The 25,873-nt window shown below is 53.3% G+C and overlaps 2 protein-coding genes and 1 long non-coding RNA gene across 11 annotated transcripts in view; 2 read left to right on the top strand and 1 right to left on the bottom strand.

Annotated features, from left to right (window-relative positions):
• The window catches only part of ANGPTL2 (angiopoietin like 2), a 35,901-nt gene extending 31,009 nt beyond the window's left edge, over nt 1-4,892 (bottom strand). The window contains exon 1 of the mRNA XM_043916824.1: nt 4,212-4,892. The gene's annotated coding sequence lies outside the window, so the exon portion shown is untranslated. The remainder of the gene's footprint in view (nt 1-4,211) is intronic.
• RALGPS1 (Ral GEF with PH domain and SH3 binding motif 1) overlaps nt 1-25,873 on the top strand; it is a 298,169-nt gene that overhangs the window by 191,136 nt on the left and 81,160 nt on the right. The gene's annotated exons all lie outside the window — the stretch shown is intronic.
• LOC122702879 lies at nt 4,787-9,435 on the top strand. Its single transcript, XR_006343360.1, has 3 exons — nt 4,787-4,912; nt 6,112-6,143; nt 7,962-9,435. It is a non-coding gene; the product is annotated as an uncharacterized LOC122702879 (long non-coding RNA).

Here is a 25,873-nt window from a genome sequence, read left to right as displayed (position 1 = left end):
GGAGTGGGACCACCTCCGGCAGGACTTTGGTCGTCCCTGGAGCCGGGAGGGTCCTCAGGCATCTCTCAGAGACAAGAACCGAGTTCCTTCTGGGCTTTCCTGAGGTGGTCTTGGGCGTGCCTTTCTGGGGAAGGTTGGGGGGCTCTGGGGCTGCTGGCCTGTAGAAAGGCTGGTTTCTCCAGTGTTGACCCGACACAATAGCTTGATTGTGAGAGGCCTGGCTCCCCCCGCACCCGGCACGTTAACATGTCTGTGATCAGAGTGTGTGCTTACAGTTGATGTGTACGTGTAACAGGACATTGTAGCATTTTAGCCCCCCTCCCAAGGCTGTTATTAAGGCAATCATATGGCTTGGAGTTGTGTGGGAATGTGGTTTTTGTCACAGAAACTACCCTCAGAACGAGGTTCTGCTGTGACCCTTCTACCACTGCAAACTGCTTGCTGCCAGGGTCTGAATGACCCCTCTATTTGGGGTGTTTTATATAAATTCACAAAAAAAGAAATGCTATTCAATGAATTGATTCATTCTTGAGATTCCCGCAGTGTGTTTGTCCAGGCTGGCAGTGGGCTGGGGCGGAATGAGCCCAGATCTGGGTTTGAATCCTTGCTTTTTTGACTTGCCGCTGGAGAGAATGTGGCAGAGGCTCTGCACCCTCTGACCCTCAGTTTCCTCTTCTGTAAAATGGGACAGTACCACTCATCTCACAGGTCTCTCTCAGCACCACACGCCTCCTCCCTACGAGTCTCCCACTGCTGTGAATTAGATTCACCTTCTGCCTCTTCCCACTGGGCTGTGGGCTCAGGAAAGCAGAACCCCTCCTCCCCCGCCTGACTGTTCTCAATCGAGATGGGTTCGGGTGAAGTGGGCTGCGACTCAGAGAGAGGACAGAGGCTGAATGTGCTTGCCTTGGGCGGGGCTGCTCTGTTTGTTCTGCTGGAGCTGCCAGTCGCAGCTCCTGGGTCTTTTCTCGAGACTTGCTCAAGTGTGGCCAGTGCAGGCTGTGAAAACCCGAGCTTGGGTTCTGCAGCCCTTGGAGTCTCCAAGCAGGGACTCAGGCAACAGTCCCTGGATGACTGGTGGCCCAAGGCTCAGTCCCCCCTGAGCTGATATAGTTGCATGGTGCTGCCGTGAGGGGTGGGATGGGTGAGGGGCAGCCACACAGATCACCAGATGTGCAGGGTTCAGAGCTAAGACAGCCTGGCTTGGAATCTGGTCCCACCTCTCATTAACTGTGCTACTGCAAGCATGCTATGTAGCCGTGATGAGGCTCAGTTGTAAGAGGGGTGAGGCCTGTACTGTCTCAGAGGTAGACTTCTAGGACAAACAGATGGCGCACCCGAATCGGGTGAGCACATGGCTTTCAGATGGAGTGGTACAGCATCTCTAGGACACCAGCCAAACCAAAAGGTTGTGAGATGCTTTGAACAGGCCAGTGAAGTGAGACGGGGAAAGGCATGGCCTGCGGAGCCACACCGACCAGGGTTCAAGTCCCGCAGAATCCCCAACTGTGTGACCTTGGTGCTCAGGCTGCTTACCATCTCTGAGCCTTTGTTTTGTCCTCAGTCAAGTGGGATGCTAAAACTGAAACCTGCCTCCTGAGGCTGTAGCGAGGATGGAATGAGATGTGTGTGCCTTACTTAGCCCAGTGGTACTTAGTAAATCACTGTGGGATGGAGGAGTGGAGGAAGAGATAGCGTAGTTGCTCTTGCCCGTAGGTTGTAGCGAAAACCCCATGTGCTTCACACATCTTTGCCTGCCTTTACTGAGTAATGAATGAGCTCACTCGTGTTAGGCCCGTGAGGTCAGTCAGAGCCTCTGCTTGGCCCAAGCTGTCCAAGTGGCGCTAGTGATAAAGAACCTGCCTGCCAGTGCAGGAGACGTAAGAGACATGGGTTCGATCCCTGGGTTGGGAAGATCCCCTGGAGGAGGGCATAACAACCCACTCTGGTATTCTTGCCTGGAGAATTCCATGGACAGAGGAGCCTGGCAGGCCATAGTCCAAAGGATCGCAAAGAGTCGGATATGACGGAAGTGCCTTAGCACACAAGCATGCCCAGAGAGCAGAGTGAGCCGCTGTGGATCCAGGCTTGAGCCAGGAAACCTGCAGCTTGCACAGCCCCAGAGGCCGTGTGCTGGAGAAGCGTCTGTTCAATGCCAGCTTTTCCAAATGCTTCCAAGAGTTCAGGGACCACTGAGCGCTTTCGGTCACAGGAGGGAAGCCACTATCCTGTGCTAAGATGCACCACTGTTGGCCCGTATGAAATCCACCGGACTTGGCCATCTTGTGGGTGGATTTGGTGATTGCGGTGCAGACTCGGGGAGGGGTCGCTGCCTCTCCTCTGCAACCCCAGAACAGGCCTGGCATTGGTCCTCCTGCTGTGGACCCTGGAGCAGTGCAGCGGTAGCTCACTTGCCCCGCCGGCTGGTTCAGGCAAGGGGCCAGCGGGCAGGGGAGCAGTGCCCTGCGAGGGGTAGGATGCTCTTCCTGTAGGGGTGTTGTCAGAAGCACCCGAGGTCCTTTTGTCGGTACATCTGCACTCCTCCTCCCTGTGGGCTTCTAGGACTTGGACATGTGGCCCCAGACATGAAGCGCCCCCTCCACAGGCTCCTGGGAGGCCCCCCAGTGTGGGTGGAGGTAGTGGTCATAGCCTTGGCTGGGCCTTTAGAAACTTCCTGACAACCCCAGCAGGACGTATCCAGAGTCCGGGTCTCTGCTCTTCCCTCTGTGATTCTGATGGTTATGGCTCGTAATACTCAGAGACTAATGTTTTCTGAGGCTTTGCCATGCACCAGGCACTGTGCTAAGGCCTCCCAGGTCATGCTCCCTGTGCTCCTACTGGTGAGTAACGGCGTGTGGCTCAGACACGGTGCTGACACTAACCGTGTGGCTTTGGACACAACACTTAACCCCTGTGCCTCAGCCTCCTCACCTGTGAAATGGTGATGACTAACAAGTACCTGTGTTACAGGGTAGTTGTGGGGGACTCTACCAGTTGGTGAGTGCCACGTAAGTGCCCTGAGAGAAGGGCAATACTGTGATCCCATTTCACAGATAAGGAAACTGAGGCTTAGAGAGGCTAAATGGTCAGCAAGTGTCACTTGGCCCATAGGTAGAAGAGCTAGGGTCTGAGCCTAGCTTGTGAGCCCTACCTCCCTCTGTCTCAATTTAGAAAAATACATGTGGGGAGCATTTGGCCAGCTTCGGAAGTGGCATTCTCAACTTTCCGCAGAGCCCCAGTGAAAGGAGATCCTTCTCTAAGTAACCGAACTGGCCTCTGGGAGCTCTCCTAATCCACAGCAGAGGCAATTGCTGACCCGTGACACACATATCACAGAGGAGAAGGGAGGGATCAGCGAAGAATTTCTGTTTGGAAATGTTATCTAACGAGTGCTTTCAAGGGACTCGGAATGTGGAGCCTGTGCTGTCCTGCTGCCTGGTGCCGGGAAAGCCTCATCCTCCCGGGTCCCAGCCAGCCCACGGACAGCCCGCTGTAGACCCGGGGCCCCGTCCCGTCCCGTCCCGTCCCCTGCGAGGAGGGTCTAGGTGTCCTGGGACGTGCCAGGAGACCGGGGCAGCGTGGAGTCGAAGCCGCAGGCTGTCCCTCCGGGCTCTGGATCCCTCAGCTCCTCTCCTCCCAGGCAGGGGCGGGAGTGGAGTTTGTTCAGCCCCCGGGGACCTTTCTGAACAAGGGTTCCTGGCACTCTCAGGACAGCGTTTGCTTTTGCTGTCGCTAGCCAGGGTGCACGGGAACCCGAAGCAGAAAAACAACTTCCTGAGTCCTTGGGCTAGCCCGGCCGTCCGCGACTCCTGGGCCCACTGGCCCGTCAAGGGCACCGCTCCACACAAGCTCACAGCCGCGCACACATCCCGGACCCGGCGGTCAGAGCCCTGCGGGAGCCGCCTGCCTTCACCCCAAAGGCTCTTTGTCTGAAGGAGAGTGAGGCTTACTGATGAAGCCCTCATAAGCCCAGCCATGACCTCACGCCACCCCCCACCTCCCACCCCCTGAACGCCCCCCGCTGCCCAGGTGTCCACAGGTCCTGTGCCGGCAGCTGCCGTGTTGGGCTCCCAAGTGAAAGCAGGAGGGCCCAGCTGCAAACACCCCCCTCCCTAGCCGGAGGGGGTCGGGGTTCTTGAACCCAGAGACCCGGGGCCAGTTGCTGCCTCTCAGCCCCTGTCCCTCGGGGTGCCACAGAGCCCGCCCCTTACCTCGTCCCTCCTGCCTGGCTCCGGGGCCGCTCCTCACATGCTTCACTCGGCCGTCAGCGGGGCAGCCTGGCCATGGCCTCCAGGAGGGGTCCCCAAGTCGCAGACCAGACCCTGCCGGCCGCCGAGTAGCCGTGCCTCACTGGCCTCTGCTTGCTCCGCGGCGGGGCTCCAGCCGGGGGCTGGGGCTGGCCGGGGGTCCTGCCGTGCGGCTCACACCCTGCCTTCTCTCTCGGGGGCCGGCTGCTGCCCCAGTGCCATGCTCTGCAGGTCCGGGGCTCAGGCAGCACCGCTCAGGGCTCGGGGTCCATTCTCGGCTGTGGGCAGCAGCCTCACTTGAACTCCCAACTCCTTTGTGGAGCCTTTACATGCTGCCGGAGGAAACTGTGAGCACAGCCTGACCCTGGTTGGCTGCAGGCACTTCTCTCCACCCACCAGTGCAAGAGGATCCCCCAGGCCCCAGAAAGGCTCCGGGCCTCCCCTCAGCCCCAGACAGAGGCGGGCCGCCCGGTGATGTCACACTAGCTCCGGCCCCAGCTGGCCCGGCCCCTCCCGCCCCAGCCTGCTTTGGCGGCCTCGCCGGGCCCCCTCCTTCCTTGGCATGAGCAGCCTGGCCAGCTCTGCTCGCCGGCCCAGCCGCTCCCAAAAGCCCGGGCAGCCCCGGGTGCGCTCTGCCGAGGCAGAGAGCGTCCCCGCTGACTCAGGTAATGGATTTAGATCCGCCCCAGCTGTGCAGGCAGCCGGGAGCCAGGTCCTCCCCTGGGTCGCTTCCCGTCCCCTGCTCTGCCCCGAAGAGCCCCGGGTGTGTGTGTGGGGGGTGTAGGCAGGGCAGTCCCACACAGACCGCCTTTCCCCATCAGCCGCCCTCCTTGGAGACTTCCCTCACCTCTGAACCCTGGGGGAGGAGCCCCAGGCTGTCTTCACAGAATTCAGCAGGATCCATGCTGTGAAGTTAGAGAGAGGCAGTGGCTCAGGACAGGCTGGGGGTGGGGAGGCGCCAGAGAGACGCTCAGTCCCTTCCCACCTGAGTGGCCTTGATTAAGTCACTTCGTCTCTCTGGACATCCCTCTCGTGCATCAGTGAGTGAGCTGAGATGAGTAATCTACCTCCAAGGGCAGTGGAGACAAGCTCGTGAATGTTGGTAGAGTCAGAGCAGGAGAGGAGTCAGCCCTGGACCCCACGAAGTGAGCGATGCTACAGACTCGTGGGCGTGGGCAGGCCTGCTGGGGGGCACCAAGGTGAGTCCTGTGAAGCGGTGACCGGGGGCTGGTTTGTCCACTGCCTGGACAACAGCCATGTGCAACATTGGTGGTAACTCTTCTTTCCTTTTTTAAAAAATTGAGTGATGATGGTGAGGGTGGTGATGATATTTGGGTACCAGTTAGGAGAGAAACTTTAACGGGGTTCTCCACACCCCGAGGCACAGGGTGTCATGTTCCTGGTCTGGGGCAAATGGCTCCTCCAAGGTCCTCGCCTCCATGGGATCGCCACTCCGGTCTTTGCAGGGAGCAGACTTTCCTTCTTGCCTCAGTTTCTCCCGTCCTGCTCAGACCTTCTCCCTTTTCCATCTCTCAGTTCCATCCCTTTTTAGAAAGTGAGTCTTTGCCAGAAAACCCCAGCATCTTACAGGCTACGTCATTAGCCAGACAGCTGGATGGCACAGAAGCCCTCCGCACAGGGACCACAGGGGTGAAGGTGCCACTCCCTCTGGATGTTCTGAAGGGCCTGGAGGGTCCTGGTGGAACCACGCAGTGGGGCCAAGGCAGGCTGGGATGCGCCTGAGTTCTCCTGAGCGGCACCCATGACAGCCTGTGTGCAGGCATGTTCCCTTCTCTTCCTCCCTTCTCCCCCTCCCCTCTCTCTCTCTCTGACTCTCTTCTCCAGGAAGTACTTTTTTTTTCAGAATCTGCTCTGGCTTCCCTGGTGGCTCAGACGGTAAAGAATCTGCCTGCAATGCAAGACACCTGAGTTCGAGCCCTGGGTCGGGAAGATCCCCTGGAGAAGGGAATGGCTGCCCACTCCAGTATTCTTGCCTGGAGAATTCCGTGGACGTAGGAGCCTGGTGGGCTACAGTCCATGGGGTTGCAAAGAGTCGGACATTACTGAGCGACTAATACTTTCACTGAGCCAACACCAGAAAGGCAAAATTCCTGTCCTCACAGAGCTCCCAGGCAGGAGGGGAGGCAGACAGACAGACTGAGGCACACGAGAAGCAGTGGGCACGCGGAGTATCCGAGCAGGAGGCCTGAATAAGCAGCCAGGGCATGAAGCACAAAGTGGTGCTGAAACTTGAAGGGGGGAGTCAGCAGGTGGTGAGGCTGGAAGGACCGCCCGCTGGTCGGAGAGAATACTGCATCAGGTTCAAAGATGGCCCCGACAATATCTCCCCTCTGCAGTGAGACCCTGACACTCCTCCCATTGAGAGGCAGGGTCTCTGCTCCCTCCCCTCTAGAAGCAGTGGGAGTGGCGCCGGCTGACCTGACCGCTGAGGCTGGGTGAAGAAAGGCCTGCCTTATTTGCTGGCACACTCTGTGTTGGAGCCGTGGGCCAGGCTGGACCCGGAGAAGTCCAACCACCCAGAAGCCGCCACGCGAAGAGCGCGCATGTCGTAGGTCCCAGCTGGTAGCACCAACCCCCAGACATGGGAGAAAGAGGCCCCTAGCCTTTGAGTCATTCCCCAGCTAGAGTCTTCCTGCCCAGACCCCAGGCCTCAGAAAGCAGAGAGAAGCCATCCTCGTGTTCCACGTCTGACTTCCTGACCCACAGAACCCACGGGGGAAGGAAATGGTTGTTTTAGGCCGCAGAATTTGGGTGGTGATTTGTTACACTGCAGTAGCAACAGGAGCAGACCCTGAGGCAAGAGCAGATGTGAGGGGCTGAGAGGGGAGCAGTCTGGAGGAGAGAAGGAGAACGTGGCGGAGGACGAGGCCTCGTCAGAGGGGGACTTCTTCCCAAGGACAGCCAGGAGCCACTGAAAGGTTCTGAGCCGGGCAGGCTTGTGGCCTGCTGGTATTTTTAAGGCCACGCTGTCATTGAGCACGGACTGGACTGACAGGCCCTGCGGCTGAGGCCCCAGAGCCATGAGTGAGTGGTGAGAGAGGTGATTGGGAGGCCACAGGACCCCTGGGGCAGGGGAATTCCTAGGTTTTCCCGCCTTAGGGATAGGTGTAGCCCAAGTCCCTTGGTTGCTAAACAGATTTGCTTTCCCAGTTCCAAGTTGCGAGGGTCCCAGGCAGTGGGAGAGGAGCACCAGGGTGGCCAAGCCCTGTCTTTCTTTGCTGAACTCCTGCCCTCTTGGTGGCAACCCCCCCCCCTCCCCGGTAGTCAGGCACGGTGCTGGGGGTGCTGGGGAGCTCGAGCCGGGGAGTCAGATCCTGGTTCCCCCACCAGTAGCTCTGAGCCTCACTTACCTCAAGTGGAAAATGAAGGTGATGTAAGAATTCACCTCAAAGGGCTGTTGAGAAAATGAGATAAGATGTGACACGTTAAGTGTGAGACACACTAGCTTGGACATGGGAGGTGCTCAGTGAACGTTGGTTCTGGTCGTTTCAGCTGTCTGGGAGCCCCCTGAGCTCTGGGGCATGAGTCGCGTGGGCCGTGTGGAGCTCTCCTCTCATCCAGCCCAGCGCAGAGGTGTGATTAAGTGAATAGCTGATGGGGGAGGGTAAACTGTGCTCAAATCCCAGCTCTGTCACTAACCTGGGCAACCTTCTGATTCTGTCTGACTTTGTTTCCTCATGTTCAAAACGGCAGTGATGATACTGACTCCTAGGGTTTTGGAGTGAGGATTAAGATGACATATCTGAAGCACTTGGCACGATGCCTGGCCCTCAGCCTTCAGCATCACTCAGGGAACTGCTGCTGCCGCTGCTTCCCCCTCCCGTCTCTTACCCCCGGAACGTCCTCGTCAAGCTGCCTTGATGGCTCCCCCATCTCGGAATCCTCCTGACCTCTCAGTGAGCGCCATCCCTGCATTTCCACCTGTGTGCCAAGTGTCATGTGACTGACGCATTGGAGGAGAAGGGGGTCTTTTTCTTTTTTGTACGTTTTATCAGAATGAAAGAAAAGTGTGACATTTACGTGGTGGCAGAACACCAGGAATCTTAATTGTGTCCCACAATTTGTATAAATGATTTCATGTTTTTCCTATCTTATCACATTCCTGACAGTTACAATTTCCCCCCCCGCCCCACCATTGGGAATGTTGGGGTGGTCTACTGAGATAACTGTGTATGTGGGGGTGGGGTGGCGTGGGAGTGCACGAATGATGTGGGTGCTTGTATAAACAGGGGTGCTTGGGAGGGGGCTTTGCTGTATCTTGCAACCTCAGAGTCTTACGTTTCAGCAGGATTTCAGGCTTCATGTATCCCAAATAGATTTTAGCAAGCACTTTTGAAATGCCTTTCCGTTTACATTGTTTCTAATGAGCATCAGCTCTCTTCCTGTGTACATGGAAACGGGGGTCTTCTCTCCTCTAACGTCTTTTAAGATTTCTCTTTATCTTTGATATTCAGCAATATGATGATGATGTGATTTTTTGGGTATTTTTTCTATATGGGATTCACTGAGCTTCTTATATCTATGGGTTGGTATTTTTCACTGAATTTGGGAATGTGTTATGCGGGGGTGTGGGGGAGGTTGGAGGCCATTATTCTTTTAAATATTTCTTCTGTACAGTTCTCTCTCCCCTTCCCTTCTGGAACTCCGCTTACACACTTGAGTTGTTCCACAGGTCACTGAAGCCCCATTTATTTTATCTTTTTCAAAAAAATCTCTGTGCTTCAGTTTGAATCATTTCTATTACCTGGCTTCAAGTTTGCTGATCCATCATTCTATAGTGTTTAAGCTGCTCTTAATGTTATCCAAATTATGTTTTCCATCAGGTGCTGTATTCTTTTGGTTTTAGAATTGCCACTGGGTATATTTTTATGGGTCCCATTTCTCTTCTGAGATTCTCTATCCACTCGTTCATTCTACCCTTCATTTCCTGAAAATCCTGTACATATTTATAATATGTACACATTTTAAGGGGCTTCCCAGGTGGTGATAGTGGTAAAGAACCTGCCTGCCAGGAGATGTAATAGAGGCCGGAGACCTAAGAGTCACGAGTTCGATCCACGGGTCGGGAAGATCCTCTGGAGGAGGGCATGGCAACCCACTGCAGTATCCTTGCCTGGAGAATCCCGTGGACGGGGGAGCCTGGTGGGCTACAGTCCGTAGGGCTGCAAACAGTCGGACATGTCTGAGGCAACAGCATGCATGTGTGTCTATGGGATTATCCAGGCAGGAATCCTGGAATGAGTTGCTGTGCTCTCCTCCAGGGGATCTTCCCAACCCAGGGACCGAATCTGCATCTCTTAGGTCTCCTGCATTGGCAGGTGAGTTTTTTTTACTACTAGCACCACCTGGGAATCCCAGCATACACAGGTGCATATGCACACACACACACACACACACACACACACACACACACGTTTTAAAATCCCTATATACGAATTCCAACATCTGGGTCATCAGTGGGTCTAATTTTATTATTTCTCTTGATCATGGGTCATATTTTCTTGCTTCTTCACATGCCTATAATTTTTAAATCATACGCTGGACATTTTGGATCCTACGTTGAAAAGACTCAGCATCTTACTGTCTTTCTCTCCAGAATGATATGTTTTGTTCTGACAGGCAGTTAAATTACTGGTGTATTACCTTGCTTTTGTGCAGGCTAGGTTTTTAGGTTTTGTTCATGTAGGTTTATTTTGATTTTGCCCATAATCCTAGAGTATAACCCTTAATCCTGGGTTTAATAGTAAGGCATGGCCTTTCTAGGATTAAATTGGGAGCCGTAAGTGTTGGCTAAGCCCTTTTAACTTGGCAGTGCTTGAACTCCAGACTCCATCTTTCAGGCAGCTGCTGAACTTTCTGCCTCTCAGTTACTGCTTTCTTTTGGGTTCTATGAACTCTCTCCCTCCATGTGTACAATTTAGGATTCAAGTAAGGATTCAAGGGAACCTGTATGGTAATTTTGGAGCTCCTCATTCTGTGGCTATCTCCTTTCTAGCGTTTTCCCCTTCAGTTTCCATCCTCAGGGTCCAATGTCTTCCTCTTCTTCCGAGCTGGTAACACTGCTGCATTCTGTTTCATCATCCTGTGTGTCACCACGAATAGGGAAATACCCTAATGTGCTTCATGTCTTTCAAGGACCGTATCCCCTCCAGCTTCTATTGGTTGCTTCTTTGGGTTGCTCTCAAGTGCTTTCAAGCAGTTGCCTTTTGTATATTGTCCAGCTTTCATCATTGTTACTGACAAAAGGGTTAATTCAATACAATCTACTCCTGTTTTTCAGGAACTGAACCTCTCCACATCCCAGTGAAATTTGCCTTCTCACCCAAATCTTCTGTACACCTGCTTTTGTTGGTGTCCTACCATACACTAACCAGCTGGTGGGTGTCTTTAATTCAGTTGTCTGCCATCCCTGTTCTTGGTCAGAGTCTTTTGGAAAATATCAGCCCCAGTAATTTGTAGGTTGGTTCAACTCAGTGTACCCACCAGAACACTAGAAGATAAAAGAAATGTGTGTCCTCAAATGCCTTGTTAGAGCACCTGTGAACACCAAAGATGATGTGCTTTGCATTGTAGGGGGCTGGAATGCAAAAGTAGGAAGCCAAGAGATACCTGGAGTAACAGGCAAATTTGGCCTTAGAGTACAAAATGAAGCAGGGCAAACAAAGGCTAACAGAGTTTTACCAAGAGAATGCACTGGTCACAGCAAGCACCCTATTTCAACAACACAAGAGACAACTCTGTACATGGACATCACCAGATGGCCAATGCTGAAATCAGACTGATTATATCCTTTGCAGCCAAAGATGGAGAAACCCTAAGCTGTCAGCAAAAACAAGACTGGGAACTGACTGTGGCTCAGATCATGAACTCCTTTTTGCAAAATTCAGACTTAAATTGAAGAAAGTGTGGAAAACCACTAGACCACTCAGTTCAGTTCAATTGCTCAGTCGTATCTGAATCTTTGCAACCCCATGGACTGCAGCATGCCAGTCCATCACTAAATCCTGGAGCTTGTGCAAACTCATGTTTATCATGTCAGTGATCCCATCCAACCATCTCATCCTCTGTCGTCCTCTTCTCCTCCTGCCTTCAATCATTCCCAGCATCAGGGTATTTTCAAATGAGTCAGTTCTTTGCATCAGGTAGCTAAAGTATTGGGAGTTTCAGCTTCAGCATCAGTCCTTCCAATTAATATTCAGGACTGATTTCCTTTAGGATGGACTGGTTGGATCTCCCTCCTTAAACCAAGGGACTCTCAAGAGTCTCCTCCAACACCATAGTTCAAAAGCATCAATTCTTCAGTGCTTAGCTTTCTTTATAGTCCAACTCTCACATCCATACATGACTACTAGAAAAACCATATCTTTGACTAGATGGACCTTTATCGATACCTTTACCAACAAAGACCATTCAGGTATGATCTAAATCAAATCTCATGATTATACAGTGCAAGTGACAAATAGATTAAAGGGATTAGATCTGATAGTGCCTGAAGGACTGTGGACAGAGGTTGGTAGCATTGAACAGGAGGCTGTGATCAAGACCATCCCCAAGAAAAAAAAATGCAAAAAGGCAAAATGGTTGTCTGAGGAGGCCTTACAAATAGCTGAGAAAAGAAGGGAAGCTAAAAGCAAAGGAGAAAAAGGAAAGATATATCCATTTGAATGCAGAGTTCCAAAGAGCAGCAAGGAGAGATAGAAAGCCTTCATAAGTGACCAATGCAAAGAAATAGATGAAACAATAGAAAGAGAAAGACCAGAGATCTCTTCAAGAAAATTAGAGATACCAAGGGAACATTTCATGCAAAGATGGGCTCAATAAAGGACAGAAATGGTATGGACCTAACAGAAGCATGAGACATTAAAAAGAGGTGGCAAGAATACACAAAAGAACTATACAAAAAAGATCTTCATGACCCAGATAACCATGATGGTGTGATCACTCACCTAGAGCCGGATGGACATCCTGGAGTGCGAAGTCAAGTGGGTCTTAGGAAGCATCATGGCAAACAAAGCTAGTGGAGGTGATGGAATTCCAGCTGAGCTATTTCAAGTCCTAAAAGAAGATGCTGTGAAAGTGCTACACTCAATATGCCAGCAAATTTGGAAAACTCAGCAGCAGCCACAGGATCGGAAAAGGTCAGTTCTCATTCCAATCCCAAAGAAAGGCAATGCCGAAGAATGTTCAAACCTTTGCACAGTTGCACTCATCTCACTTGCTAGCAAAGTAATGCTCAAAATTCTCCAAGCTAGACTTCAACAGTACATGAACCAAGTAATTCAAGATTTACAAGCTGGATTTAGAAAAGGCAGAAGGCACCAGAGATCAAATTGCCAACATCCATTGGATCATAGAAAAAGCAAGAGAATTCCAGAAAAACATCTACTTCTGCTTCACTGACTTTGCCAAAGCCTTTGACAGTGTGGATCCCAACAAACTGTGGAAAATTCTTAAAGAGGTGAAGATACCAGACCACCTTACCAGCCTCCTGTGAAAGCTGTATGCAGGTCAAGAAGTAGCAGTTTGAACTGGACATGGAAAAACGGGCTGGTTCCAAATTGGGAAAGGAGTATGTCAAGGCTGAATATTGTCACCCTGCTTATTTAACTTATATGCAGAGTACATCATGTGAACTGTCAGGCTGGATGAAGCACAAGTTGAAATCAAGATTGCCAAGAGAACTATCAATAACCTCAGGTACGCTGAAGATACCACCCTTAGGGCAGAAAGTAAAGAGGAGCTAAAGAGCCTCTTGATGAAAGTGAAAGAGGAGGATGAAAAAGTTGGCTTAAAACTCAACTTTCAAAAAACTAAGATCATGACATCTGGTCCCATCACAAATAGATGGGGAGACAATGGAAACAGTGACAGATTATTTTCTTGGGCTCCAAAATCACTGCAGATGGTTACTGCAGCCATGAAATTAAAAGACGCTTGCTCCTTGGAAGAAAAGCTATGACCAACCTAGACAGCATATTAAAAAGCAGTGATATTACTTTGCCAACAAAGGTCTGTCTAGTCAAAGGTATGGTTTTTCTAGTAGTCATGTATGGATGTGAGAGTTGGACCTTAAAGAAAACCGAGTGCCAAAACATTGATGCTTTTGAACTGTGGTGTTGGAGAAGAGTCTTGAGAGTCCCTTGGACTGCAAGGAGATCCAACCAGTCCATCCTAAAGGAAATCAGTGCTGAATATTCATTGGAAGGACTGATGCCAAAGCTGAAGCTCCAATATTTTGGCCACCTGATGCGAAGAACTGACTCGTTAGAAAAGGCCCTGATGCTGGGAAAGATTGAAGGCAGGAGGAGAAGGGGAAGGCAGGAGGAGAAGGGGATGACAGAAGACGAGATGGTTGGACAGCATCACCGACACAATGGACATGAGTTTGAGCAAGCTCTGGGAGATGGTGATGGATAGGGAAGCCTGGCGTGCTGCAGTCCATGGGGTCGCGAAGAGTCAGACATGACAGAGTGACTGAACTGAACAGACTGTAGGTACCTGTGATGTGCTGGGTGTCAAGCTTAGTGTTTTATAGGTATCTTTTTTTCTTCTCCTGAAACCCTATGAGGGAAGTACTACTATTTTGTTGTACTAACAAGAAGAGCAAGGCTTGAGAAAGTGAGGTTCCTCACAGCAGACCACACTGCTAGGCAGAAATGGGACCAAGATGAAGACTTAGGTCAGAAGCACTACAGCAGGCAGGCACACTATGGTGTTGTCCTGGAAACAAATTGCATTTCTTTGATTCTAACCTTTTAATGCTTTTTTCTTGTTTTTGGGAGCTCTGAAATCAGGGGGCATCTTAAAGTTAATAGCATGTCAGGGTTTAATTGGCAGCACTGTTTCTTTTTTGCTAGAACACGACCCATTTAATGGCTGACGACTTCTCAGATTCGAGGAAAGGTGGCAGTTTTTAGTCATCATGGCTGCAGTGAGGTTGACCCATGGGTGAGGGATTGAAAGGCGGGGCGCCTCATTTCCCAGTCAGCTGGTCTTGGGAAGACCTAGGGGAGTGTCTGAGCATTGGCAAGGCTGTGAAACTGCCAGAAGCCTCCATCCATCTGATTTAATGAGACAGCTGCCTCTGAGCTGAGAGTGAGCCAGCTGGTCCCCTCCTCTCCTGGTGGTGTTGGGGTCGGGTCCTATGACTCGCTGCCTTGTGCTTGGCAGGGGAGCCGTGTGTTTCCTGCTGAGAAGTTAGGGGGCTTCATTTACCGGAAGATTCTAAGGCAATGCTCCTGTACTGCCCAGGGTCACAGAGGCTGTCCGGGCATACAGAAAGCCCTTTGAAGTCACTGTCTCTGTTAAGTGCTTGCCAGGCCAGTCTATGCAAATGTCAGCACAGGGCACGTGCTCAGTTACAAAAGCAGTTTGAAGAGCCTGTTTTCAGCTTGCGTAAGTCCCATCTCATTCCCGACTTGCCAGCCCGCCTGCCAGAGGACAGAGTCAGGGCAGCGCCTCTCCTCAGGCCTGGACGTCACCTGCCAGTCCTAAGGACGTCACCTGCCACATCCGCTACCTTGGCAACAGATCCTTACTAAGCCCCATCTGAGCACCAACTGTGGGCTCCAGGTCAGTTTGCCCAGAGAAAATTTGCTGAGACTTTAGTTGATGGGTTTTCATTTTGTCTTTATAACAATATTTTAGGGAATGTTCGTTTGGTTCATCGCTGCTCTCTCACCCTGTTGCTGGACGTGGGGGCTCATCCCCAAGAGGGGAGTCCAAGGAGCAGAGAGAGGAGAGATTTAATTTTAGCATTTGTTGGTTTTCTTTTGTAGCTTCATAACAGAACCTTCACAGAAAATTTCCAAAGCTGTTTAAAATCATCCCCATCTTACATAAAAAATTTAAAAACAGTTGCCTCTGGAACATTGTGGTCTGTGTCAACTGGACCTTTGTCCTATCAGGAAATGAGGGGCTAGAGGCAGCCTTCCAGTCCGTGGGGGAGGACCCCAGCCCTCTTACAGACAGATACCTGCTGAAATTCTCATCCCGAGGAGCCGCCGAACTGTTGCTGACCTGGCTGATCGGTCCTGGGACCCAACAAGGCAGCAGAGCAGATAAATGAGGGCTTCTGGCAAGAGAAGGATGGAGTGAGCTTCCCAGGCATGAAGTCAGGTGGGGCCACTAAACAAAGATGCTGGTGCTGGTGGGGAGATGGGCTGGTGTCATCAGAGAGGTCGGGGGGCTGGACCTAGGGCTGCCTCAGTCTGGGCTCTGGCCTGAGCATCTCACTCAAGGTCTGGTGCATGGAAGCACATGATTGATGTCCATTGAATGACTGCAGGGGAACACTAGCCTTTTAAAGCTCATCCCGGGTTCCTGACTCAGGGTCTTAGGGGTGAGGGCAGCATGGACCCCCCCCCCATTTGGGAGTCTGTTTAGGAGGAAGGGGGTGGGCTTCCCAGACGGCACAGTGGTAAAGAATTCACCTGCCAGTGTAGAAGCCTCAGGAGATAGGAGTTCAATCCCTAGGTCAGGAAGAGGGCCTGGAAGAGGAAGTGGCAACCCACTCCAGTATTCTTGCCAGGTTAATCCCACGGACAGAGGAGTCTGGCAGGCTACAGTCCATGGGGTTGCAAAGAACGAGATACGACTGAGAGACTGCGCACGCAGGAGGAGAGTGAGGAGGAGACCAAGGAGAGAAAGACAGCTGCCCTGACATGGCAAGGCCGTGTCTAAACCATTGACGAATTGCCCCGGGTCTGCCCCAGGCTGGCTCTGGGGGTCCTGAGTAACCCCCTCCTCCCCTGATGTGGCTCCCGGTGCCCCGGCCCAGCCACGCCCTCCCCACCTCACTGCTCCGTCTGCCAGGCAGGTACAGCAAGGAAGGCGGGACCTGCCATGGGCCTCTCAGGGCCGTCCTGCCAGGTGAAGGCGGGCAGCAGGGGGACATCCCCTCGCTCGGGTTCCCGGTCCAAGTGGGTGATGGTGGTGTCCCCCGTCCTAGCTCCTCTCCTCTGCATGGCAGGGCCTGTCCCCCGGCACTTCGGCGTTTGTTATCTCCCTTGAGACTCACGGCAGGCCTGGGGCTGGAGCGGGCAGTGGATACTCCATTTCATAGATGAAGGAGCAGAGACTGGGAAAACATTATGATCGCTGTTACTGTCATCCTTTATTGTTCACTACGTAGGGCATTGTGTGGTCTGTTCACTGGCCTCGTCTCACGCGGTCCTCCCGGGATCTGTGCGGGTGGTGCTCCAGGTGGGACCCAACTCCTCCCCCGAACCCCCGCCCTGGGCACTCTGTGAGCACCTACCCCACTAGAAATACTAAAAAGCATCTTCTGTGACTGTGTTGGTGTAAGGACAAATATGTTAACATTGTATATTGAAGCAATTTCTGACCTAAAACTTCACTGTTTATTCTCATTTTGAAAGAAGCTAGAACATTTGGGGGTGTCCCCTGATAGTGTCATGAACCCCCAGCCCTGTGCCTTGCTGCACGCGATGGATAACTTGGCCCTGACTGAGGGGCCACACTCCCTCCTCCACAAATTCAGAATCTGAAACCACTAAAAAAACACAAACAAACAAAAAACCCAGCAAGCCTTTTTTTTTTTTAAAGAAGTTTGGCACATGTTCATTTGGTGGTAAAAATCCATCTTGACTCGACGTGAGGTTCTGTGTAGTATTTGGGCAGCGCTGACCACCACCCCTACCCTCACTCCCGCCCCCGTGGTCGTGTTCACCTGTAGATCTGCCCTCCTGAACAGCAAGTTTCTTGGGAATAGGGCATCTTTGTGAATATAGATGTTAGCTATTTCTCTGTAGATCCATGATTCCCTCTTTCTCAGTGAACCTAAAGTTATCAGAAGTGGAGTCCAAAGCCATGAGCCAGCCCTGGTGGTGGGGGCGGGGGGGGCGAGGTATCTCTGGATATGGGAAAACATAATGTTTTCCCATCTGCTCTAGCAGGTATGAGGACAGTTGCTCTTGGGTCCTGGGAGGAACACGTGGGGGCAACATCACGGCAACTCGTAATGGAGACGACGACACTCCGTGAGCATTGGCCCAGTGCCAGGCACTTTGCTAAGGGTTACTGTGAATTACCTTGTTTGTATTCACAGCAGCTCTGGGCCGAGGAAAAAACAAGGTGTGGGCAGGTTCGGTGGCCCGCCTGAGGGCACACCAGGTGAAGTGATGGAGCAGAGATGCAGACCCAGGCAGAGGGACTTCTGGTGCCACCAGGAAAGGCCTGAGTCCGGCCTGGCCTCCAGAGAGCAGCCTGAGCTCCGGGCAGTGAGGGCTGTCAGCAGAGGCAGGAGGGGCTGTTTGCACTTCAGTCATGGTGAGGCTGGGGCTCAGGCAGTGCTGAGCCGTGAGATTCGAGGCCACAGGTCTCAGCACGAGCCACGGAGCAGAGCAAAGGGCCAGGCCACCGCCCTTGTAGGGGAGGTCCTCTCAGTTATTCCACATGTCTTTGCAGTCCCAGGTGCTGGGGACGCAGCAGTGAACAAGACAGACATAGCCCCTGGCCCTTTGGAGCGTGTCTCTTTGAGGAGGCAGACAATGAAGAGATGAGATAATTTTCAGACTGATAAAACCAGTTACTGGAATAGGAAAGATGGGGGTGGGAAGGAGGCTGTTTTAAACAGGGTACTCAGGGAAGGCTTCTAGGAGGGAGGGTCATATGAACCAAGGCCCAAAGACTGGAAGGAGGCAGCCATGCAAAGGAATAGCACATGCAAAAGCCATGGGATGGGAGTGAACTTGGCCTTCTGAGAAATGAAAGATCAGTGTGGCCCAGCAGAGCGGCTGAGTAGGAGAGGGGAGGGAGGCAGAGGGAGGGAGGCAGGTGGGCAGGTCCTGTGGGCCAGGGGAGGTTTCGGGGTTGGATCAGAGTGCAGTGGGGGCCTCTGGGGGGTCGCACACAGGAGAATGAGGTGCACTGTTCTGTATTTTCTCATTGTCCCTCCTGGGACTGGGTGGAGAGTGGTCCAAAGGGAATAAGAATGGAGCTGAGAGCATGGTTCCATTAAGAGACTGAGAAGCAAGGGGCCTGGCACCAGGGCAGAGTCAGGGAGACAGTGACCAGTGGTTGGACTAGGCTAGGTCTTAGAGGAAGAGCTGACAGAAACCCACATGACTCTGATACGGCGAAGATCAAGCTGCACTGTTTAGCACCCAGAAGATTTACTACTTAAGAACCATAGAAATAGAGTTCCAGGAATTGAGGTAGTGACCCACACTCATGACCGCCCTATCCACTTGGGCAGTGCACACCCTGTGCAGCTGTCCCTGGCAGCCCTGACCGCAGCCAGCTCTGACAGCTGAGTTGTGTTGGGCACCAGCCTCTAGGAGGGTGGCGAAACAGATACCAACAGGGAGCTGAAGTGAGGAGACCCCAACCCAGACACCGCAGAAATAACTGGGGGGACTTGGGAGTGAGGGTGAGGTGCTGTGGATAAGAGTTGGACCCTCTTACTGAGGGTGGGATCAAGGCAAGAACTTGTGGCTGTGGCCCTTGAAAAATCAGGGTGGATTGTTTTTGCCTCCTCCTGGGCTTAAGGCTCCCAGACCTACCCTGATTTCTCTGGCAAGTAGGTTTGGGGTGGGTGTCCCAGGGGCCCCCACAAACCTGCAGGGGGTAGGGGCAGCTGGCATGGAAGGCTTGCTTTGGCCCCGCTAAGCCTGCAGACCACCCCACTGCCCTCCCTCCTACCCACCCTGGGCCAGCTCTGAGGCTGAAACCTTGGAAGGCAAGGGGCAGTCTTCACCTGTGCTGGGTAGTCTCCAGTTGCCGTCTGGATCTGCCCTTCAGCACCCTGCCCTGTGCCCCGAGGCTGACCTGTCTGGATGGCCTCCATGGGCTCCCTTGCCTTCTCGTTTCCGGTTGGGTTTGGCCAATGGCAGGTACCAGCAGTTGATGAGAGGGTGGGAAGAAAGTGAGGACAGTGTGTATGCCCAGCTCCCTCCCTCTAGACCATGACTGTCGTGATGGTGTGAGGGCAGTTGGCCACGCCTGGTTTGAATTCTACGTCCACCTCTTAGTAACCACGTGCCTTCTGAAAGTTACCTGTCCCCCCTGCATCTCAGTGTCCTCATTTAAAAACCGTGGATGGTAACCCCACCTTCCCAGGATGACTGGCGGGAGTAAGTGGATCTGTGTGAGTGCAACGCCTGCCACTCTGTGGGCACTCAGTAAATGCTGGCTCTCCTCCTTCAGTAACTAGGAGCCCTGTTACCCTGGGTTTCTAACACACTGGGACTTCAGGAGGGCACTGGTCATTTGGCGTCTCTCCAGATGGCCTCTTTTGAGTCTTCCCTCTTTGCTTTGCACGTCCTTCGGTCCCGAACCACTCCTGCAGGGCGTCGCAACCAGCAATCCTTTTGTCATAAGAGTGCCTGCCTGCCCCTGCCTTGATCTGCAGCCTGCGTGTGAAGTCTGCTTGGCCACAGACGATAATCCTTTTCACCTGGTGGGAAGCAGGCTCGTGGGCAGTGCACAGGTGCACATGCAGACGTGACTTGTAACATTTACTGAGGGCTTGTTGATCCCCGTGAGATTGGTTCCTTTATTATTGCTCAACTTTCAGTTGAGAAATAAGTCAAGAAACTGAGGCTTAAGGGGTTCCTTGACTTGTCCAGGGTCAGAGTGGTTACATGGCGGACTGATCTTGAACTTGGGCAGTCTGGTGCCAGGAGCCTGGCCTTTCAGACTCTGGTGACCTGCCTCTGTCACAGGGAAGCCTCAGCTCTCCAGGCTCCAAGGACCTAGCCATTTTAGATCATCAGGGTGACCGAAAGCTACCAAGTTATCTCTCGAAACATCCAATGCTTTGAAATTTTTATCCATTCTCATTAAGCTTTTCACACAGACTTCCCTCAACACACACACACACCACCCACTAGCCTCTGAAAATCTTGGCTAGTCACGCTCTGCTTGGTGACTCAGTCATCTTGAATAGCCCGACTTTACTGCCTGTAAGCTCCAGGCAGCTGTGTTTGTTGTTACTTTTCTAGCTCTCCTTTCCATGGCAGCAGTCACCTTCCCTTCCCGCCTCCCAGCCTTCTCCGGATCTGTTGCTTCTCGCCAGCCAAGGTCCCAGAAATCCAATAGGATCATTCCTGAATAAGAGTAGCAGGGCACTGCCCTGGTCTAAAGAGCTCTCTTGCGAGTGAGGTACATGAGAGCCAGTGCCTGCACTTGATCACAGCAACTGTGGGGGCTCAGAGGCCTTCAGGGCTTCCAGGGTCTGTGCGCTCACAAAACGCCTGCGTCTGCCACGCACTCACAGTGTGCCTGGCGTGGTGGGAAGCCTTTCATGTGGAGCATTTCATGGAATCCTCAGAAAGAGAACCTCCCAGGAGAGGTTGTGTCTACCGTCTTCCGTTATAAGTGATAAACAGAGCTCAAGTCCAGGGAGTCGACCCACTGCCACACAGCCAGCAAGCCACAGAGCCAGGACTTGGACCTGGACGTGTCTGCATCCCGAGTCCACAACCGTAACAGGCTTTATGTTCTCAGCCACCCAGCAGCAGGAGGATGGGCAAGTTAGGGACGTGCCAACCCTCGTTGCTTCCCTTGTCGGGCAGCGCTGTTTGTGCCGAGTCCCCAGGATGGTTGAGATGCCACGTCCTCGACACAGTCAGCGAGCGCTGGGTCTGTGGTGCACATCATTTCAGCCCCTCCCAGCTCAGATTCTCGAGCTTGTGACTACAGTTTGCCAGGCCTCACCACCCCCCGCCCCCTACTCCGAGTTTCAGATTCTGTAGGTCTGGGGTAGGGCCTGAGAGTCTGCATTTCTAAGAAGTTCCCATGTGGACCTCACTGTGGGAACCACTTCTCAGGGTCCACGAGCTTGCGAAGAAGGTGCATCCGGGCGCCCAGCTGAGACCACGCCCACTTCTGACAGCCGTCTCGCACGTGCAGGTCCTGCTTACGCGCCGCGCCGGGAGAGTGTGGTCTGGCTTTTTGCAGCCGTTCCTGGGAGCCGGCTGGTGGCTTTGTGTCGCCCTTCCCTTCTCCTCCACCAAAATGACCCGGGAAAATGTAGTGCTTAAGCAGAAAAGTGGTGTCTGGGCTGTGAAACAAGGTTCATTCGACCAATTTTATTAACATGTCTCTGACTTCCTACTGCTTTGCTGGTACAGAATAGGAAATAAAATTTAAAAATATTGAAATGAAAAAAATAATAAATCATCCTGTAGAAAGTACTCTTTCTTAATAATTTTTTTTAAATTTATTTTTTACTGTGCTGTGTCTTCATTGCTGCATGGTCTTTTCTCTGGTTGGGGCGAGCAAAGGCTACTCTCTAGATGTGGTGTGTGGGCTTCTTGTTGCAGGTGGCTTCTCTTGGTGCGGAGCACAGGCTCAAGGGCGTGGGGGCTTTAGTAGTTGCAGTACATGGGCTCAGTAGTTGCGGCTCCCAAACTCTAGAGCACGGGCTTAATAGTTGTTGCGCACAGGCTTAGTTGCTCCGGGGCATGTGGGATCTTCCCGGACCAGGGATCAAACCCATGCCTCCTGCATTGGTATGTGGATTCTTTACCGCTGAACCACTAGGGAAGCCCCCAAAATTAACTTTTATAAATTATCAAACACCCCTCCCCCCTCATTAAAAAAAACAAAAACAAAAACAGCCTTCTGAAGTGTTACTCAGGGCAGATACACTTTCCTTCATACTTGGAACTTTGGGTGTATTTGTTCACTGGTATGATTGGTGTTCTCACTTCCCCCAGCAGGCTCTAAGGGTGGGGCAGTCACCTCGAGTCACCCCTGGGTCCCCAGTGCTCAGCATACGGCAGTGGGTGCTCAGTTGGCATCGCTGTTGGGTGGATAAGTGAAGGGCTTGGTGGCACAGTCGTGGGTGCTGGGGTGAGAGGGACCTGGGTTTACGCCCAAGGCCTGTCCTTCCTGGCCAGTGGCCTTGGGCAAGTAACTCATCTTCTCTGCCTTCATTTCCCCTTTGTCAGCTGGGGATAGTAAAAGTGATACCTAGGTTTCGTTGGGTTGTCGTGAGAATCAGATGACATGAGGCATCCAAAGTGCCTGCCAAGTAATAAGTGCTTTATTTTTTCACCATCATCATCCTACCCGTGTACTAGTACAGAGTGTGAGCTCTGAAACCAGACCTCCCACCACTTACTAGCGGCGCAGCCTTGAACACTTCATGTTGCCTCTCTGTGTGTCTGTGTCCCCGTCTGCAAAGTGGGCATTCCGAGGCACCCACGTCACAGAGTTCTTGTCACCAGCAAGGACACACGCGTGTAAGGTGCTTCCACGTCTGCAGGGCCTGTGGAGTGGGTAGCCCAGCTGCACGAGGAGGACACAGGGCAGCGGGGATTGGGGGGAGACACAGAGCACCCCGAGGGGAAGGCCTGCCCCCCAACACCCGCAGCCCAGGAGAGAGATTCGCAGTGGAGCAGGGGAGCACGCCTGGGTGGAGAAACCTCCCCGGGCTCCTGCCACTGGAAACCCCTCTTCCTGGCAGCTCCGCCTCAGCTGGTTCTGATTACCCTCATGGACTCCAGAGCGTGCTGTGGTGGCGCCCCCTCCCCTCCGCAGAGCCGGCCCTGCCGGCAGACGTCACCCCGCTTCCCGCTACCTGCCAGGCTGGGCTGCGCGCGAGGCGCCCGCCCCCACCCCACCCCGCCCGCTCGCCGGCCTGCCATGGCCTTTCTTCCTCTGCCAGGCTCGTTACGGGCACCCCCAGGCCCGGCCCTCCTCCCTGGCATTGTCAGAGCAGCTTTCAACACCTCGAAACCCACCCTCCCTGTCCCCTCTAACGTGGAACCCAGACCAGCCGGTTTCTATGTGTGCAGAGCGTTTGGTAAACAGAATGCTTGAGCCCTGACTTGCTGGAAGGGGCGATTCCCAGCTGACGCCCCAGACGCGCGCAGCCTATTTTGGGCCTCGTCTCTCCTTTTTCTCTCCCTGGCTGAGGTCTGTGGTCACCGTGTTCACGTGGGCCCCCTGCCTCCTCCATGCCAGCACCCACCATTGCGGGAGTCGGAGGACGTAGGAGCTGGTTTCAGGCTCCTTTCCTAGCCTGGGCCCCGCCAGGTCCCCAACCCCCTGCCGCGCCCCCACCCACCCACCGGGCTGCACCCGTGGATGCCTGGTATCCACTTAGTAAATGCTCTTGTCCCCGCTCCCCCCCGTGAATGCCGTGATTCAGCACACACAGAGAGGAGCTTCACTTAAGAAAGAAAGCATTCACGGCCGCCATCCAGCTCCAGCAGGCGCCGGGAGTCAGCTGCCGGCTCCGCCCGCCACCCTTCACACACAGAGGGGTCTCTCCTCCTCCTCCTTTTTTTTTTTAATGACCCACAGTCTCTTTTGGTTGCTGGACCAAGTGCAGTTTAAATCTGTGTTCAGAGCACCTCATTAATAAATAACAGATTAATAGTCTCCTGGAATCAGGAGACCACCACCCAGTCCATAAAATGTGTGCTACAGGCCCACGTGTGCCCGGCGCCGGGCTGGGCTCCTGAGGACACCGAGCCGGCCGCCTTGGGATCCCATCCGCAGCCAGGACCCCTTCCGTGTCTCTCCTTCACTCTGCGTTTTAAGAACTCCTATAAATGATCATTGCTGCCGTGTGTGCTGTGACGTTTGGGTCCCAGGTGAAGCTCTTTATCACCTCAGGGAGCCCATGGCTCCTTGTCATGAACACAATGATGCTGATCTCCACCAAGTAGATGAGGAAACCCAGCCTCAGAGAGTCAGAAGTCTCGTGCAGGGTCCCCCAGGGCCAGGTCTTGTCCCCCCAGAACTGACACGGAGCTCCGTTTCTTTACTGTTGCAACACAGACCGTCTCTGTGAAACACGCTGCTAGTGTTTGGTGAAAAGAAGTGCCTCACCCGCTTCTTGTTAACAAGCTCTACCAGCCCTTCCGACCCGGCCGGCCAGGAGTAACTAGAGGATGTTTGTCGAACAGAACCGAGGTGGTGGTTTCCGGTCCCACCAGTCTCAGCTGCCTCCCCATACCCACCCTGGTGACTCTGGGGGGTGTCCCAGAGGAGGGAGGGTCCTGGATTCGCAGCAAGGGTGGTTTAAGATGATATGGGTGCTTCTCTTCCCCAGAGCCAAACCAGGAGGCTCTGGGTGAGTCCTTTGCGAAAATCGGGTGCCTCCTACAGGGGAGGGACCAGGCACGTGAGAACCCTCAGCCCACCATGGAGCATGGTAGTGCCCCCGGCAGCTGAGAGTAGGGGGCTGTGTCCTTTTCAGCCCCCTTCCCTCTCTGGGGAAGAGGAGAAAGAGGGTTATTGACATATAGCCCCTGAAATCTGGGTCACACTGAACATGGAAGCTGGTGTCTGTTTCTGGTGTGATGATGGTCGTGGTGGTTTAGTCGCTCAGTTGTGTCCAACTCTTTACAACCCCATAGATCATAGCCCTCCAGGCTTCTTTGTCCATGGAATTTCCCAGGCAGGAATACTGGAGTGGGTTGCCGTGCCCTCCTCCAGGGGATCTTCCCCACGGAGGGATTGAACCCAGGTCTCCTGAACTGCAGGTGGTCTCCCGCATTGCAGGCAGATTCTCTATGGACTGATTCACCAGGGAAGCCGTTATTTCTGGTGTAGAGGTTTCTGGAGGGGGCATGTGTGGGATCACCAGGCTCAGAGAACATGGGTGTCTGGGAAGAGATGGCTTCACCTCCCACTCGCGTTGGCTCTGGCCTTCCCAGGATGCCAGCAGCCGCCCCAGACGTTACTTTGTCTCCAGGTGAAGGGGGCAGAGGCTGGCAGTCGGGCAGCAGCTGCGGCCACCCAGATGACCACCGCATCCAACAGTGGGACACTCAGCCTAGAGAAGGGTGAGGACACATGCCCCTTGTGGCAGGGAAAGGGTGCCTGGCTTCCTTTCAGCCATGGAGGGGTCAGGCTGGAGATCCGGATCACCTGCATCAGAGGGACCCAGACCAGACCAGGTGTTCCCGACAGTGACAGGTGGAGCCCTGTGAGTGTATCTCATTATCCCCCGGGAGAGAATGGGCCCAGGGAGGTCTGCTGGAGTCCAAAAGGTGTTGGGAAGGAGGTTCAAACAAAGAAGATGGCCTTGGGGAAGAGCTGAACACCTTCCATTCCATCCCCTCCAGGCCCCCAGGAAGGAGGAGAGAGTGAACAAAGATGAATTGAGCTTTGAATTGAGTTTGAATCAAGTTTTCAGATAAACAGAACCGAGTCTTAAATCTTGAAATGCAACTATGCTAATAATGGGAAGTGGCTGCAAAGTTATAGAATCTGGCCCAGATTTCATTGAGGGACCAGCTGCCCAGAATTGCAAAGGGCAGTCAACACAGCACAGTTGGTGAGTGGGTGTTGGAGAGAATAAAGCATTTCATGTCTGGACCCCAGTGGACTCCAGTTCCGCAATAACCTAGTAATGATTACCTCAGTCATCCAAGGACCCCAGGTTGGGAATCACCAGTCTGGCCACCTGAACCTCCCACAGATGCGCAGAAGGGTGGGGGAGGTGCGGCATCTAAGCGAGATGAGACCCGCCAGGGGCGCCCTGGCAGCAGAGGTGAGGGGTGAAGAGGGAGGAGAGCGAAGCAAACAGGAGGGTCTCCGGAGCGTTATTGAGCTCTGCCCTCTGCGCAGGGCTTTCACAGGCCTCCTTCTCACCCACACTTGAATCTGGTCTAAGCACA

This window comes from Cervus elaphus, chromosome 11 (genome assembly GCF_910594005.1).
Source record: "Cervus elaphus chromosome 11, mCerEla1.1, whole genome shotgun sequence".
Lineage (NCBI taxonomy): Eukaryota > Metazoa > Chordata > Mammalia > Artiodactyla > Cervidae > Cervus > Cervus elaphus.
Note: the sequence above shows the minus strand (reverse complement) of the source record. Positions and strands in the feature narration are given on the sequence as shown.